This window comes from Pseudophryne corroboree, unplaced genomic scaffold (genome assembly GCF_028390025.1).
Source record: "Pseudophryne corroboree isolate aPseCor3 unplaced genomic scaffold, aPseCor3.hap2 scaffold_410, whole genome shotgun sequence".
NCBI lineage: Eukaryota > Metazoa > Chordata > Amphibia > Anura > Myobatrachidae > Pseudophryne > Pseudophryne corroboree.
The window spans coordinates 410001-422500 of NW_026970045.1; the positions used below are offsets into that span (position 1 = coordinate 410001).

The window sequence follows — 12500 nt, forward strand, 5'->3', positions numbered from 1 at the left end:
CATCAAAGCTACTAAGAAAGCACACTCGTTCTGACTTTAAACTAATAATAGAAACCCCAATAATATGGGGCATGCAAAAATTGAGATAAAACTCAGTTTTGCTCCTCTCCACAGAAATCTTTAGTAAAAGGCGAAAGATTTGTTCGTTCTGAAGAGAAACCAGAGCATGACCAAGGTTCTACCTGTCGCCTGAGTGCCAAGCCAGCAGTCCTCATTCAGCTTAAAGTGAGCACCCAATTTGAAAGAAAGCAGATTTCTAACCAGGCTTCCCCTTGCTATAAGCATGGTTTGTAGTCTATTCCATGTGCTCCCAGATCTTTCAAGTAATTAGTATGGTCAAGAAAGTTCTGTTTAAAAAGAAACAGGAATTTACTGTCATTGTAATGCAAATAAACTTACATTAAAGCTACCAAGAAAGCACACTCTTTCTGTCTTTAAACTGACAAAAGAAACCCCAATAATATGGAGCATGCAAAAATTGAGATAAAACTCAGTTTTGCTCCTCTCCACGGAAATCTTTAGTAAAAGGCGAAAGATTTGTTCATTTTGAAGAGAAACCAGAGCATGACCAAGATTCCACCTGTCGCCTGAGTGCCATGCCAGCAGTCCTCATTCAGCTCAAAGTGAGCACCCAATTTGAAAGAAAGCAGATTTCTCACCAGGCTTCCCCTTGCTATAAGCATGGTTTGTACTCTTTTCCATGTGCTCCCAGTTCTGTCAAGCAATTAGTATGGTCAAGAAAGTTCTGTTTGAAAATAAACAGACATTTACTGTCATTTCTATGCAAATGAGCTTACATTAAAACACACTATTTCTATCTTTAAACCGATAAAAGAAACTCCAATAAGATAGGGCATGCAAAAATTGAGATAAAACTCAGTTTTGCTCCTCTCCACGGAAATCTTTAGTAAAAGGCGAAAGATTTATTCGTTCTGAAGAGAAGCCAGAGCATGACCAAGATTCCACCTGTCGCCTGAGTGCCAAGCCAGCAGTCCTCATTAAGCTTAAAATGAGCACCCAATTTGAAAGAAAGAAAGCAGATTTCTCACCAGGCTTCCCCTTGCTATAAGCATGGTTTGTACTCTTTTCCATGTGCTCCCAGTTCTGTCAAGCAATTAGTATGGTCAAGAAAGTTCTGTTTGAAAATAAACAGACATTTACTGTCATTTCTATGCAAATGAGCTTACATTAAAACACACTATTTCTATCTTTAAACCAATAAAAGAAACCTCAATAAGACAGGGCATACAAAAATTGAGATAAATCTCAGATTTGCTCCTCTCCACAGAAATCTTTTGTAAAAGGCGAAAGATTTGTTCATTCTGAAGAGAAACCAGAGCATGACCAAGATTCCTCCTGTCGCCTGAGTGCCATGCCAGCAGTCCTCATTCAGCTCAAAATGAGCGCACAATTTGAAAGAAAGCAGATTTCTCACCTGGCTTAACCTTGCTATAAGCATGGTTTATACTGTTTTCCATGTGCTCCCAGATCTTTCAAGCAATTAGTATGGTCAAGAAAGTTCTGTTTGAAAAGAAACAGACATTTACTGTCATTTCTATGCAAATGAGCTTACATTAAAGCACACTCGTTCTATCTATAAACCGATAAAAGAAACCCCAATAAGATGGGGCATGCAAAAATTGAGATAAAACTCAGTTTTGCTCCTCTCCATGGAAATCTTTAGTAAAAGGCGAAAGATTTATTTGTTCTGAAAAGAAGCCAGAGCATGACCAAGATTCCACCTGTCGCCTGAGTGCCAAGCCAGCAATCCTCATTCAGCTTAAAGTGAGCACCCAATTTGAAAGAAAGAAAGCAGATTTCTCATCAGGCTTCCCCTTATTATAAGCATGGTTTGTACTCTTTTCCATGTGCTCCCAGAACTTTCAAGCAATTAGTATGGTCAAGAAAGTTCTGTTTGAAAAGAAACAGACATTTACTGTCATTTCTATGCAAATGAGCTTACATTAAAGCACACTCGTTCTGTCTTTAAACCGATAAAAGAAACCCCAATAAGATGTGGCATACAAAAATTGAGATAAAACTCAGTTTTGCTCCTCTCCACGGAAATCTTTAATAAAAGGTGAAAGATTTGTTCGTTCTGAAGAAAAACCAGAGCATGACCTAGATTCCACCTGTCGCCTGAGTGCCATGCCAGCAGTCCTCATTCAGCTCAAAGTGAGCACCCAATTTTAAAGAAAGAAAGCAGATTTTTCACCAGGCTTCCCCTTATTATAAGCATGGTTTGTACTCTTTTCCATGTGCTCCCAGATCTTTCAAGCAATTAGTATGGTCAAGAAAGTTCTGTTTGAAAAGAAACAGACATTTACTGTCATTTCTATGCAAATGAGCTTACATTAAAGCACACTCGTTCTATCTTTAAACCGATAAAAGAAACCCCAATAAGATGGGGCATGCAAAAATTGAGATAAAACTCAGTTTTGCTCCTCTCCACGGAAATCTTTAGTAAAAGGCGAAAAATTTATTTGTTCTGAAGAGAAACCAGAGCATGACCAAGATTCCACCTGTCGCCTGAGTGCCAAGCCAGCAATCCTCATTCAGCTTAAAGTGAGCACCCAATTTGAAAGAAAGAAAGCAGATTTCTCACCAGGCTTCCCCTTGCTATAAGCATGGTTTGTACTCTGGCCCTCATTCCGAGTTGTTCGCTCGCAAGGCGAATGTAGCAGAGTTACACACGCTAAGCCGCCGCCTACTGGGAGTGAATCTTAGCTTCTTAAAATTGCGACCGACGTACGCGCAATATTGCGATTACAAACGAGTTAGCAGTTTCAGAGTAGCTCCAGACTTACTCTGCCTGTGCGATCATTTCAGTGCTTGTCGTTCCTGGTTGACGTCACAAACACACCCAGCGTTCGCCCAGGCACTCCCACCGTTTCTCCGGCCACTCCTGCGTTTTTTCCGGAAACGGTAGCGTTTTCAGCCACACGCCCCTGAAACGCCGTGTTTCCGCCCAGTAACACCCATTTCCTGTCAATCACATTACGATCGCCGGAGCGAAGAAAAAGCCGTGAGTAAAAATACTTTCATCATAGTAAAGTTACTTGGCGCAGTCGCAGTGCGAACATTGCGCATGCGTACTAAGCGGATTTTCACTGCGATGCGATGAAAAATACCGAGCGAACAACTCGGAATGAGGGCCTCTATTCCATGTGCTCCCAGATCTTTCAAGTAATTAGTATGGTCAAGAAAGTTCTGTTTGAAAAGAAACAGGAATTTACTGTCATTGTTATGCAAATAAACTTACATTAAAGCTACCAAGAAAGCACAATCATTCTGTCTTTAAACTGATAAAAGAAACCCCAATAATATGGGGCATGCAAAAATTGAGATAAAACTCAGTTTTGCTCCTCTCCACGGAGATCTTTAGTAAAAGGCGAAAGATTTGTTCGTTCTGAAGAGAAACCAGAGCATGACCAAGATTCCTCCTGTCGCCTGAGTGCCATGCCAGCAGTCCTCATTCAGCTCAAAGTGAGCACCCAATTTGAAAGAAAGAAAGCAGATTTCTCACCAGGCTTCCCCTTGCTATAAGCATGGTTTGTACTCTTTTCCATGTGCTCCCAGATCTTTCAAGCAATTAGTATGGACAAGAAAGTTCTGTTTGAAAAGAAACAGGCATTTACTGTCATTGTTATGCAAATAAACTTACATCAAAGCTACTAAGAAAGCACACTCATTCTGTCTTTAAACTAATAAAAGAAACCCCAATAATATAGGGCATGCAAAAATTGATATAAAACTCAGTTTTGCTCCTCTCCACAGAAATCTTTAATAAAAGGCGAAAGATTTGTAAATTCTGAAGGGAAACCAGAGCATGACCAAGATTCCTCCTGTCGCCTGAGTGCCATGCCAGCAGTCCTCATTCAGCTCAAAGTGAGCGCTCAATTTGAAAGAAAGCAGATTTCTCACCTGGCTTCCCCTTGCTATAAGCATGGTTTATAATGTTTTCCATGTGCTCCCAGTTCTTTCAAGCAATTAGTATGGTCAAGAAAGTTATGTTTGAAAATAAACAGACATTTACTGTCATTTCTATGCAAATGAGCTTACATTAAAGCACACTCGTTCTATCTTTAAACCAATAAAAGAAACCTCAATAAGACCAGGCATACAAAAATTGAGATAAAACTCAGTTTTGCTCCTCTCCACGGACATCTTTAATAAAATGCGAAAGATTTGTTCATTCTGAAGAGAAAACAGAGCATGACCAAGATTCCTCCTGTCGCCTGAGTGCCATGCCAGCAGTCCTCATTCAGCTCAAAATGAGCGCCCAATTTGAAAGAAAGCAGATTTCTCACCAGGCTTCCCCTTGCTATAAGCATGGTTTGTACTCTTTTCCATGTGCTCCCAGTTCTTTCAAGCAATTAGTATGGTCAAGAAAGTTCTGTTTGAAAAGAAACAGACATTTACTGTCATTTCTATGCAAATGAGCTTACATTAAAGCACACTCGTTCTATCTTTAAACCGATAAAAGAAACCCCAATAAGATGGGGCATGCAAAAATTGAGATAAAACTCAGTTTTGCTCCTCTCCACGGAAATCTTTAGTAAAAGGCGAAAGATTTATTCGTTCTGAAGAGAAACCAGAGCATGACCAAGATTCCACCTGTCGCCTGAGTGCCAAGCCAGCAGTCCTCATTCAGCTTAAAGTGAGCACCCAATTTGAAAGAAAGAAAGCAGATTTCTCACCAGGCTTCCCCTTGCTATAAGCATGGTTTGTACTCTTTTCCATGTGCTCCCAGTTCTTTCAAGCAATTAGTATGGTCAAGAAAGTTCTGTTTGAAAATAAACAGACATTTACTGTCATTTCTATGCAAATGAACTTACATTAAAGCACACTCGTTCTATCTTTAAACCAATAAAAGAAACCTCAATAAGATGGGGCATACAAAAATTGAGATAAACCTCAGTTTTGCTCTTCTCCACAGAAATCTTTAGTAAAAGGCGAAAGATTTGTTCGTTCTGAAGAAAAACCAGAGCATGACCAAGATTCCACCTGTCGCCTGAGTGCCAAGTCAGCAGTCCTCATTCAGCTTAAAGTGAGCACCCAATTTGAAAGAAAGCAGATTTCTAACCAGGCTTCCCCTTGCTATAAGCATGGTTTGTACTCTATTCCATGTGCTCCCAGATCTTTCAAGCAATTAGTATGGTCAAGAAAGTTCTTTTTGAAAAGAAACAGGCATTTACTGTCATTGTTATGCAAATAAACTTACATCAAAGCTACTAAGAAAGCACACTCGTTCTGTCTTTAAACTAATAATAGAAACCCCATTAATATGGGGCATGCGAAAATTGAGATAAAACTCAGTTTTGCTCCTCTCCACGGAAATCTTTAGTAAAAGGCGAAAGATTTGTTCGTTCTGAAGAGAAACCAGAGCATGAACAAGATTCCTCCTGTCGCCTGAGTGCCATGCCAGCAGTCCTCATTCAGCTCAAAATGAGCGCCCAATTTGAAAGAAAGAAAGCAGATTTCTCACCAGGCTTCCCCTTGCTATAAGCATGGTTTGTACTCTTTTCCATGTGCTCCCAGATCTTTCAAGCAATTAGTATGGTCAAGAAAGTTCTATTTGAAAAGAAACAGACATTTACTGTCATTTCTATACAAATGAGCTTACATTAAAGCACACTCGTTCTATCTTTAAACCAATAAAAGAAACCCCAATAAGATGGGGCATGCAAAAATTGAGATAAAACTCAGTTTTGCTCCTCTCCACGGAAATCTTTAGTAAAAGGCGAAAGATTTGTTCATTCTGAAGAGAAACCAGAGCATGACCAAGATTCCACCTGTCGCCTGAGTGCCAAGCCAGCTGTCCTCATTCAGCTAAAGTGAGCATCCAATTTGAAAGAAAGCAGATTTCTAACCAGGCTTCCCCTTGCTACAAGCATGGTTTGTACTCTATTCCATGTGCACCCAGATCTTTCAAGTAATTAATATGGTCAAGAAAGTTCTGTTTGAAAAGAAACAGGAATTTACTGTCATTGTTATGCAAATAAACTTACATTAAAGCTACCAAGAAAGCACACTCATTCTGTCATTAAACTGATAAAAGAAACCCCAATAATATGGGGCATGCAAAAATTGAGATAAAACTCAGTTTTGCTCCTCTCCACGGAAATCTTTAGTAAAAGGCGAAAGATTTATTCGTTCTGAAGAGAAACCAGAGCATGACCAAGATTCCACCTGTCGCCTGAGTGCCAAGCCAGCAGTCCTCATTCAGCTTAAAGTGAGTACCCAATTTGAAAGAAAGAAAGCAGATTTCTCACCAGGCTTCCCCTTGCTATAAGCATGGTTTGTACTCTTTTCCATGTGCTCCCAGTTCTTTCAAGCAATTAGTATGGTCAAGAAAGTTCTGTTTGAAAATAAACAGACATTTACTGTCATTTCTATGCAAATGAACTTACATTAAAGCACACTCGTTCTATCTTTAAACCAATAAAAGAAACCTCAATAAGACGGGGCATACAAAAATTGAGATAAAACTCAGTTTTGCTCCTCTCCACAGAAATCTTTAGTAAAAGGCGAAAGATTTGTTCGTTCTGAAGAGAAACCAGAGCATGACCAAGATTCCACCTGTCGCCTGAGTGCCAAGTCAGCAGTCCTCATTCAGCTTAAAGTGAGCACCCAATTTGAAAGAAAGCAGATTTCTAACCAGGCTTCTCCTTGCTATAAGCATGGTTTGTATTCTATTCCATGTGCTCCCAGATCTTTCAAGCAATTAGTATGGTCAAGAAAGTTCTGTTTGAAAATAAACAGACATTTACTGTCATTTCTATGCAAATGAACTTACATTAAAGCACACTCGTTCTATCTTTAAACCAATAAAAGAAACCTCAATAAGACGGGGCATACAAAAATTGAGATAAAACTCAGTTTTGCTCCTCTCCACAGAAATCTTTAGTAAAAGGCGAAAGATTTGTTCGTTCTGAAGAGAAACCAGAGCATGACCAAGATTCCACCTGTCGCCTGAGTGCCAAGTCAGCAGTCCTCATTCAGCTTAAAGTGAGCACCCAATTTGAAAGAAAGCAGATTTCTAACCAGGCTTCCCCTTGCTATAAGCATGGTTTGTACTCTATTCCATGTGCTCCCAGATCTTTCAAGCAATTAGTATGGTCAAGAAAGTTCTTTTTGAAAAGAAACAGGCATTTACTGTCATTGTTATGCAAATAAACTTACATCAAAGCTACTAAGAAAGCACACTCGTTCTGTCTTTAAACTAATAATAGAAACCCCAATAATATGGGGCATGCAAAAATTGAGATAAAACTCAGTTTTGCTCCTCTCCACGGAAATCTTTAGTAAAAGGCGAAAGATTTGTTCGTTCTGAAGAGAAACCAGAGCATGACCAAGATTCCTCCTGTCGCCTGAGTACCATGCCAGCAGTCCTCATTCAGCTCAAAGTGAGCGCCCAATTTGAAAGAGAGAAAGCAGATTTCTCACCAGGCTTCCCCTTGCTATAAGCATGGTTTGTACTCTTTTCCATGTGCTCCCAGATCTTTCAAGCAATTAGTATGGTCAAGAAAGTTCTGTTTGAAAAGAAACAGACATTTACTGTCATTTCTATACAAATGAGCTTACATTAAAGCACACTCGTTCTATCTTTAAACCAATAAAAGAAACCCCAATAAGATGGGGCATGCAAAAATTGAGATAAAACTCAGTTTTGCTCCTCTCCACGGAAATCTTTAGTAAAAGGCGAAAGATTTGTTCATTCTGAAGAGAAACCAGACCATGACCAAGATTCCACCTGTCGCCTGAGTGCCAAGCCAGCTGTCCTCATTCAGCTAAAGTGAGCACCCAATTTGAAAGAAAGCAGATTTCTCACCAGGCTTCCCCTTGCTATAAGCATGGTTTGTACTCTTTTCCATGTGCTCCCAGATCTTTCAAGCAATTAGTATGGTCAAGAAAGTTCTGTTTGAAAAGAAACAGACATTTACTGTCATTTCTATACAAATGAGCTTACATTAAAGCACACTCGTTCTATCTTTAAACCGATAAAAGAAACCCCAATAACATGGGGCATGCAAAAATTGAGATAAAACTCAGTTTTGCTCCTCTCCACGGAAATCTTTAGTAAAAGGCGAAAGATTTGTTCATTCTGAAGAGAAACCAGAGCATGACCAAGATTCCACCTGTCGCCTGAGTGCCAAGCCAGCAATCCTCATTCAGCTTAAAGTGAGCACCCAATTTGAAAGAAAGAAAGCAGATTTCTCACCAGGCTTCCCCTTGCTATAAGCATGGTTTGTACTCTGGCCCTCATTCCGAGTTGTTCGCTCGCAAGGCGAATGTAGCAGAGTTACACACGCTAAGCCGCCGCCTACTGGGAGTGAATCTTAGCTTCTTAAAATTGCGACCGACGTACGCGCAATATTGCGATTACAAACGAGTTAGCAGTTTCAGAGTAGCTCCAGACTTACTCTGCCTGTGCGATCATTTCAGTGCTTGTCGTTCCTGGTTGACGTCACAAACACACCCAGCGTTCGCCCAGGCACTCCCACCGTTTCTCCGGCCACTCCTGCGTTTTTTCCGGAAACGGTAGCGTTTTCAGCCACACGCCCCTGAAACGCCGTGTTTCCGCCCAGTAACACCCATTTCCTGTCAATCACATTACGATCGCCGGAGCGAAGAAAAAGCCGTGAGTAAAAATACTTTCATCATAGTAAAGTTACTTGGCGCAGTCGCAGTGCGAACATTGCGCATGCGTACTAAGCGGATTTTCACTGCGATGCGATGAAAAATACCGAGCGAACAACTCGGAATGAGGGCCTCTATTCCATGTGCTCCCAGATCTTTCAAGTAATTAGTATGGTCAAGAAAGTTCTGTTTGAAAAGAAACAGGAATTTACTGTCATTGTTATGCAAATAAACTTACATTAAAGCTACCAAGAAAGCACAATCATTCTGTCTTTAAACTGATAAAAGAAACCCCAATAATATGGGGCATGCAAAAATTGAGATAAAACTCAGTTTTGCTCCTCTCCACGGAGATCTTTAGTAAAAGGCGAAAGATTTGTTCGTTCTGAAGAGAAACCAGAGCATGACCAAGATTCCTCCTGTCGCCTGAGTGCCATGCCAGCAGTCCTCATTCAGCTCAAAGTGAGCACCCAATTTGAAAGAAAGAAAGCAGATTTCTCACCAGGCTTCCCCTTGCTATAAGCATGGTTTGTACTCTTTTCCATGTGCTCCCAGATCTTTCAAGCAATTAGTATGGACAAGAAAGTTCTGTTTGAAAAGAAACAGGCATTTACTGTCATTGTTATGCAAATAAACTTACATCAAAGCTACTAAGAAAGCACACTCATTCTGTCTTTAAACTAATAAAAGAAACCCCAATAATATAGGGCATGCAAAAATTGATATAAAACTCAGTTTTGCTCCTCTCCACAGAAATCTTTAATAAAAGGCGAAAGATTTGTAAATTCTGAAGAGAAACCAGAGCATGACCAAGATTCCTCCTGTCGCCTGAGTGCCATGCCAGCAGTCCTCATTCAGCTCAAAGTGAGCGCTCAATTTGAAAGAAAGCAGATTTCTCACCAGGCTTCCCCTTGCTATAAGCATGGTTTGTACTCTTTTCCATGTGCTCCCAGATCTTTCAAGCAATTAGTATGGTCAAGAAAGTACTGTTTGAAAAGAAACAGACATTTACTGTCATTTCTATGCAAATGAGCTTACATTAAAGCACACTCGCTCTATCTTTAAACCAATAAAAGAAACCCCAATAAGATGGGGCATGCAAAAATTGAGATAAAACTCAGTTTTGCTCCTCTCCACGGAAATCTTTAGTAAAAGGCGAAAGATTTGTTCATTCTGAAGATAAACCAGAGCATGACCAAGATTCCACCTGTCGCCTAAATGCCAAGCCAGCTGTCCTCATTCAGCTAAAGTGAGCACCCAATTTGAAAGAAAGCAGATTTCTAACCAGGCTTCCCCTTGCTATAAGCATGGTTTGTACTCTATTCCATGTGCTCCCAGATCTTTCAAGTAATTAGTATGGTCAAGAAAGTTCTGTTTGAAAAGAAACAGGAATTTACTGTCATTGTTATGCAAATAAACTTACATTAAAGCTACCAAGAAAGCACAATCATTCTGTCTTTAAACTGATAAAAGAAACCCCAATAATATGGGGCATGCAAAAATTGAGATAAAACTCAGTTTTGCTCCTCTCCACGGAGATCTTTAGTAAAAGGCGAAAGATTTGTTCGTTCTGAAGAGAAACCAGAGCATGACCAAGATTCCTCCTGTCGCCTGAGTGCCATGCCAGCAGTCCTCATTCAGCTTAAAGTGAGCGCCCAATTTGAAAGAAAGCAGATTTCTCACCTGGCTTCCCCTTGCTATAAGCATGGTTTATAATGTTTTCCATGTGCTCCCAGTTCTTTCAAGCAATTAGTATGGTCAAGAAAGTTATGTTTGAAAATAAACAGACATTTACTGTCATTTCTATGCAAATGAGCTTACATTAAAGCACACTCGTTCTATCTTTAAACCAATAAAAGAAACCTCAATAAGACCAGGCATACAAAAATTGAGATAAAACTCAGTTTTGCTCCTCTCCACGGACATCTTTAATAAAATGCGAAAGATTTGTTCATTCTGAAGAGAAAACAGAGCATGACCAAGATTCCTCCTGTCGCCTGAGTGCCATGCCAGCAGTCCTCATTCAGCTCAAAATGAGCGCCCAATTTGAAAGAAAGCAGATTTCTCACCAGGCTTCCCCTTGCTATAAGCATGGTTTGTACTCTTTTCCATGTGCTCCCAGTTCTTTCAAGCAATTAGTATGGTCAAGAAAGTTCTGTTTGAAAAGAAACAGACATTTACTGTCATTTCTATGCAAATGAGCTTACATTAAAGCACACTCGTTCTATCTTTAAACCGATAAAAGAAACCCCAATAAGATGGGGCATGCAAAAATTGAGATAAAACTCAGTTTTGCTCCTCTCCACGGAAATCTTTAGTAAAAGGCGAAAGATTTATTCGTTCTGAAGAGAAACCAGAGCATGACCAAGATTCCACCTGTCGCCTGAGTGCCAAGCCAGCAGTCCTCATTCAGCTTAAAGTGAGCACCCAATTTGAAAGAAAGAAAGCAGATTTCTCACCAGGCTTCCCCTTGCTATAAGCATGGTTTGTACTCTTTTCCATGTGCTCCCAGTTCTTTCAAGCAATTAGTATGGTCAAGAAAGTTCTGTTTGAAAATAAACAGACATTTACTGTCATTTCTATGCAAATGAACTTACATTAAAGCACACTCGTTCTATCTTTAAACCAATAAAAGAAACCTCAATAAGATGGGGCATACAAAAATTGAGATAAACCTCAGTTTTGCTCTTCTCCACAGAAATCTTTAGTAAAAGGCGAAAGATTTGTTCGTTCTGAAGAAAAACCAGAGCATGACCAAGATTCCACCTGTCGCCTGAGTGCCAAGTCAGCAGTCCTCATTCAGCTTAAAGTGAGCACCCAATTTGAAAGAAAGCAGATTTCTAACCAGGCTTCCCCTTGCTATAAGCATGGTTTGTACTCTATTCCATGTGCTCCCAGATCTTTCAAGCAATTAGTATGGTCAAGAAAGTTCTTTTTGAAAAGAAACAGGCATTTACTGTCATTGTTATGCAAATAAACTTACATCAAAGCTACTAAGAAAGCACACTCGTTCTGTCTTTAAACTAATAATAGAAACCCCATTAATATGGGGCATGCGAAAATTGAGATAAAACTCAGTTTTGCTCCTCTCCACGGAAATCTTTAGTAAAAGGCGAAAGATTTGTTCGTTCTGAAGAGAAACCAGAGCATGAACAAGATTCCTCCTGTCGCCTGAGTGCCATGCCAGCAGTCCTCATTCAGCTCAAAATGAGCACCCAATTTGAAAGAAAGAAAGCAGATTTCTCACCAGGCTTTCCCTTGCTATAAGCATGGTTTGTACTCTTTTCCATGTGCTCCCAGATCTTTCAAGCAATTAGTATGGTCAAGAAAGTTCTGTTTGAAAAGAAACAGACATTTACTGTCATTTCTATACAAATGAGCTTACATTAAAGCACACTCGTTCTATCTTTAAACCGATAAAAGAAACCCCAATAACATGGGGCATGCAAAAATTGAGATAAAACTCAGTTTTGCTCCTCTCCACGGAAATCTTTAGTAAAAGGCGAAAGATTTGTTCATTCTGAAGAGAAACCAGACCATGACCAAGATTCCACCTGTCGCCTGAGTGCCATGCCAGCAGTCCTCATTCAGCTCAAAATGAGCGCCCAATTTGAAAGAAAGCAGATTTCTCACCAGGCTTCCCCTTGCTATAAGCATGGTTTGTACTCTTTTCCATGTGCTCCCAGTTCTTTCAAGCAATTAGTATGGTCAAGAAAGTTCTGTTTGAAAAGAAACAGACATTTACTGTCATTTCTATGCAAATGAGCTTACATTAAAGCACACTCGTTCTATCTTTAAACCGATAAAAGAAACCCCAATAAGATGGGGCATGCAAAAATTGAGATAAAACTCAGTTT

General features: G+C 39.9%; 30 non-coding genes across 30 annotated transcripts in view; all 30 read right to left on the reverse strand.

Annotated features, from left to right (window-relative positions):
* Positions 1 to 52: 52 nt before the first annotated feature.
* Positions 53 to 168, reverse strand: LOC135024721 (U5 spliceosomal RNA). The gene has a single exon (XR_010221535.1). It is a non-coding gene; the product is annotated as a U5 spliceosomal RNA (small nuclear RNA).
* Positions 169 to 450: 282 nt separating this feature from the next.
* LOC135024697 (U5 spliceosomal RNA) lies at positions 451 to 566 on the reverse strand. The gene has a single exon (XR_010221511.1). It is a non-coding gene; the product is annotated as a U5 spliceosomal RNA (small nuclear RNA).
* A 270-nt stretch (positions 567 to 836) lies between these two features.
* Positions 837 to 952, reverse strand: LOC135024702 (U5 spliceosomal RNA). The gene has a single exon (XR_010221516.1). It is a non-coding gene; the product is annotated as a U5 spliceosomal RNA (small nuclear RNA).
* Positions 953 to 1226: 274 nt separating this feature from the next.
* LOC135024500 (U5 spliceosomal RNA) lies at positions 1227 to 1342 on the reverse strand. Its single transcript, XR_010221321.1, has one exon. It is a non-coding gene; the product is annotated as a U5 spliceosomal RNA (small nuclear RNA).
* Positions 1343 to 1612: 270 nt separating this feature from the next.
* On the reverse strand, positions 1613 to 1728 carry LOC135024856 (U5 spliceosomal RNA). Its single transcript, XR_010221667.1, has one exon. It is a non-coding gene; the product is annotated as a U5 spliceosomal RNA (small nuclear RNA).
* A 274-nt stretch (positions 1729 to 2002) lies between these two features.
* On the reverse strand, positions 2003 to 2118 carry LOC135024484 (U5 spliceosomal RNA). The gene has a single exon (XR_010221305.1). It is a non-coding gene; the product is annotated as a U5 spliceosomal RNA (small nuclear RNA).
* Positions 2119 to 2392: 274 nt separating this feature from the next.
* Positions 2393 to 2508, reverse strand: LOC135024768 (U5 spliceosomal RNA). Its single transcript, XR_010221581.1, has one exon. It is a non-coding gene; the product is annotated as a U5 spliceosomal RNA (small nuclear RNA).
* Positions 2509 to 3313: 805 nt separating this feature from the next.
* On the reverse strand, positions 3314 to 3429 carry LOC135024746 (U5 spliceosomal RNA). Its single transcript, XR_010221560.1, has one exon. It is a non-coding gene; the product is annotated as a U5 spliceosomal RNA (small nuclear RNA).
* A 286-nt stretch (positions 3430 to 3715) lies between these two features.
* Positions 3716 to 3831, reverse strand: LOC135024556 (U5 spliceosomal RNA). Its single transcript, XR_010221375.1, has one exon. It is a non-coding gene; the product is annotated as a U5 spliceosomal RNA (small nuclear RNA).
* Positions 3832 to 4101: 270 nt separating this feature from the next.
* LOC135024588 (U5 spliceosomal RNA) lies at positions 4102 to 4217 on the reverse strand. The gene has a single exon (XR_010221406.1). It is a non-coding gene; the product is annotated as a U5 spliceosomal RNA (small nuclear RNA).
* A 270-nt stretch (positions 4218 to 4487) lies between these two features.
* Positions 4488 to 4603, reverse strand: LOC135024772 (U5 spliceosomal RNA). Its single transcript, XR_010221585.1, has one exon. It is a non-coding gene; the product is annotated as a U5 spliceosomal RNA (small nuclear RNA).
* A 274-nt stretch (positions 4604 to 4877) lies between these two features.
* On the reverse strand, positions 4878 to 4993 carry LOC135024999 (U5 spliceosomal RNA). The gene has a single exon (XR_010221806.1). It is a non-coding gene; the product is annotated as a U5 spliceosomal RNA (small nuclear RNA).
* Positions 4994 to 5275: 282 nt separating this feature from the next.
* Positions 5276 to 5391, reverse strand: LOC135024704 (U5 spliceosomal RNA). The gene has a single exon (XR_010221518.1). It is a non-coding gene; the product is annotated as a U5 spliceosomal RNA (small nuclear RNA).
* Positions 5392 to 5665: 274 nt separating this feature from the next.
* On the reverse strand, positions 5666 to 5781 carry LOC135024555 (U5 spliceosomal RNA). Its single transcript, XR_010221374.1, has one exon. It is a non-coding gene; the product is annotated as a U5 spliceosomal RNA (small nuclear RNA).
* A 281-nt stretch (positions 5782 to 6062) lies between these two features.
* LOC135024921 (U5 spliceosomal RNA) lies at positions 6063 to 6178 on the reverse strand. Its single transcript, XR_010221731.1, has one exon. It is a non-coding gene; the product is annotated as a U5 spliceosomal RNA (small nuclear RNA).
* Positions 6179 to 6452: 274 nt separating this feature from the next.
* On the reverse strand, positions 6453 to 6568 carry LOC135024913 (U5 spliceosomal RNA). The gene has a single exon (XR_010221724.1). It is a non-coding gene; the product is annotated as a U5 spliceosomal RNA (small nuclear RNA).
* A 270-nt stretch (positions 6569 to 6838) lies between these two features.
* LOC135024915 (U5 spliceosomal RNA) lies at positions 6839 to 6954 on the reverse strand. The gene has a single exon (XR_010221726.1). It is a non-coding gene; the product is annotated as a U5 spliceosomal RNA (small nuclear RNA).
* A 282-nt stretch (positions 6955 to 7236) lies between these two features.
* Positions 7237 to 7352, reverse strand: LOC135024727 (U5 spliceosomal RNA). Its single transcript, XR_010221541.1, has one exon. It is a non-coding gene; the product is annotated as a U5 spliceosomal RNA (small nuclear RNA).
* Positions 7353 to 7626: 274 nt separating this feature from the next.
* Positions 7627 to 7742, reverse strand: LOC135024863 (U5 spliceosomal RNA). The gene has a single exon (XR_010221674.1). It is a non-coding gene; the product is annotated as a U5 spliceosomal RNA (small nuclear RNA).
* Positions 7743 to 8011: 269 nt separating this feature from the next.
* LOC135024654 (U5 spliceosomal RNA) lies at positions 8012 to 8127 on the reverse strand. The gene has a single exon (XR_010221468.1). It is a non-coding gene; the product is annotated as a U5 spliceosomal RNA (small nuclear RNA).
* An 805-nt stretch (positions 8128 to 8932) lies between these two features.
* LOC135024747 (U5 spliceosomal RNA) lies at positions 8933 to 9048 on the reverse strand. The gene has a single exon (XR_010221561.1). It is a non-coding gene; the product is annotated as a U5 spliceosomal RNA (small nuclear RNA).
* Positions 9049 to 9334: 286 nt separating this feature from the next.
* Positions 9335 to 9450, reverse strand: LOC135024506 (U5 spliceosomal RNA). The gene has a single exon (XR_010221325.1). It is a non-coding gene; the product is annotated as a U5 spliceosomal RNA (small nuclear RNA).
* Positions 9451 to 9720: 270 nt separating this feature from the next.
* LOC135024881 (U5 spliceosomal RNA) lies at positions 9721 to 9836 on the reverse strand. Its single transcript, XR_010221692.1, has one exon. It is a non-coding gene; the product is annotated as a U5 spliceosomal RNA (small nuclear RNA).
* Positions 9837 to 10117: 281 nt separating this feature from the next.
* On the reverse strand, positions 10118 to 10233 carry LOC135024748 (U5 spliceosomal RNA). Its single transcript, XR_010221562.1, has one exon. It is a non-coding gene; the product is annotated as a U5 spliceosomal RNA (small nuclear RNA).
* A 270-nt stretch (positions 10234 to 10503) lies between these two features.
* Positions 10504 to 10619, reverse strand: LOC135024590 (U5 spliceosomal RNA). The gene has a single exon (XR_010221408.1). It is a non-coding gene; the product is annotated as a U5 spliceosomal RNA (small nuclear RNA).
* Positions 10620 to 10889: 270 nt separating this feature from the next.
* On the reverse strand, positions 10890 to 11005 carry LOC135024783 (U5 spliceosomal RNA). The gene has a single exon (XR_010221596.1). It is a non-coding gene; the product is annotated as a U5 spliceosomal RNA (small nuclear RNA).
* Positions 11006 to 11279: 274 nt separating this feature from the next.
* On the reverse strand, positions 11280 to 11395 carry LOC135025000 (U5 spliceosomal RNA). The gene has a single exon (XR_010221807.1). It is a non-coding gene; the product is annotated as a U5 spliceosomal RNA (small nuclear RNA).
* Positions 11396 to 11677: 282 nt separating this feature from the next.
* LOC135024706 (U5 spliceosomal RNA) lies at positions 11678 to 11793 on the reverse strand. The gene has a single exon (XR_010221520.1). It is a non-coding gene; the product is annotated as a U5 spliceosomal RNA (small nuclear RNA).
* Positions 11794 to 12067: 274 nt separating this feature from the next.
* On the reverse strand, positions 12068 to 12183 carry LOC135024940 (U5 spliceosomal RNA). Its single transcript, XR_010221750.1, has one exon. It is a non-coding gene; the product is annotated as a U5 spliceosomal RNA (small nuclear RNA).
* A 270-nt stretch (positions 12184 to 12453) lies between these two features.
* Positions 12454 to 12500, reverse strand: part of LOC135024794 (U5 spliceosomal RNA) — a 116-nt gene continuing 69 nt past the window's right edge. Inside the window, exon 1 of the small nuclear RNA XR_010221607.1 lies at positions 12454 to 12500. This exon is cut by the window's right edge and continues 69 nt beyond it. This is a non-coding gene — a small nuclear RNA (U5 spliceosomal RNA).